This window comes from Acinonyx jubatus, chromosome E2 (genome assembly GCF_027475565.1).
Source record: "Acinonyx jubatus isolate Ajub_Pintada_27869175 chromosome E2, VMU_Ajub_asm_v1.0, whole genome shotgun sequence".
In the NCBI taxonomy this organism is placed as follows: domain Eukaryota; kingdom Metazoa; phylum Chordata; class Mammalia; order Carnivora; family Felidae; genus Acinonyx; species Acinonyx jubatus.
Window position 1 is genome coordinate 47,900,130 of NC_069396.1, and position 1,596 is coordinate 47,901,725.

Consider the following 1,596-nt stretch of genomic DNA (forward strand, 5'->3'; position numbering starts at 1 on the left):
ACATTGCTCCTCATCAGGGAAATACAAATCAAAACCACACTCAGATATCACCTCACGCCAGTCAGAGTGGCCAAAATGAGCAGATCAGGAGACTATAGATGCTGGAGAGGATGTGGAGAAACGGGAACCCTCTTGCACTGTTGGTGGGAATGCAAACTGGTGCAGCCGCTCTGGAAAACAGTGTGGAGGTTCCTCAGAAAATTAAAAATAGACGTACCCTATGACCCAGCGGTAGCACTGCTAGGAATTTACCCAAGGGATACAGGAGTACTGGTGCATAGGGGCACTTGTACCCCAATGTTTATAGCAGCACTCTCAACAATAGCCAAATTATGGAAAGAGCCTAAATGTCCATCAACTGATGAATGGATAAAGAAATTGTGGTTTATATACACAATGGAGTACTACGTGGCAATGAGAAAGAATGAAATATGGCCCTCTGTAGCAACGTGGATGGAACTGGAGAGTGTGATGCTAAGTGAAATAAGCCATACAGAGAAAGACAGATACCATATGTGTTCACTCTTATGTGGATCCTGAGAAACTTAACAGAAACCCATGGGGGAGGGGAAGAAAAAAAAAAAAAAGAGGTTAGAGTGGGAGAGAGCCAAAGCATAAGAGACTCTTAAAAACTGAGAAGAAACTGAGGGTTGATGGGGGCTGGGAGGGCGGGGAGGGTGGGTGATGGGTATTGAGGAGGTCACCTTTTGGGATGAGCACTGGGTGTTGTATGGAAACCAATTTGACAATAAATTTCATATATTGAAAAAAAAAAAAGACTTTAAAGTTTCAATAGACCTCTCCAGGTAAATAAAGTATATAAGTTATTACTATCCATAGGAGAAACCAAAGAAGAAGTACTGGGGAAAAATAACCAAATTGTCAAATTAATAAAAAATTATTTATTTTTTCAAAAAAAAATAATAATTAAAAAAATAAAAAATAAATAAAAAATTTAAAAAAGGCAGGTATGGCAACAAATCAGACACGATCTTACAAAAGATAATATAGATTAAAAAACAAGAAAAACAACCTTTGCACAGTTTCCCAGCACACAGAATGCCTTTAATATTTATGATTATTCTTATCATCAGCAGCAGCATTAATGGTCATTTTACCTTGCGAGTTTCCAGTCTAGTACAGAAAACATATACGCATAGCCATAGTTCAAAGCTAGAGACATGGTGTGGAAGATCTCAAATGCCACTGAAAAGGGCTTCAAGCTGTAAAAATGGGAGGACATCATTTTTTTTTAATATGGGAATGAACTGATCAAAGCAGTAACATAGGATGTTAAACTGGCAGCCATTTTAAAGAATGAAGAAAGAGGAAAAGATTATTACAAGAGCATGAGGGTCTCCCCCATGACCCTTTCCTGAAACATCAGAAGTGTAAGGGAAAAAAAAAAAAGCACTCATCCAGAATCTGGCTTCTGTCATCTGAGTTAAAACAAAAGACTAAGTTGGGATACTTGCCTTAAGAGAAAAAACATTTTAACTGAGTGGTAAGTGGGGCGGGGTCCTATTTATGACACAAGAGGGCAAGCCCCTCCCCTCTGGTAGGAGAGTACTGGGCACACATCCTCCCCCTGTTCCT

General features: G+C 39.3%; 1 long non-coding RNA gene across 1 annotated transcript in view; it reads right to left on the bottom strand.

Annotated features, from left to right (window-relative positions):
- LOC113593394 (uncharacterized) overlaps positions 1-1,596 on the bottom strand; it is an 88,361-nt gene that overhangs the window by 84,215 nt on the left and 2,550 nt on the right. The gene's annotated exons all lie outside the window — the stretch shown is intronic.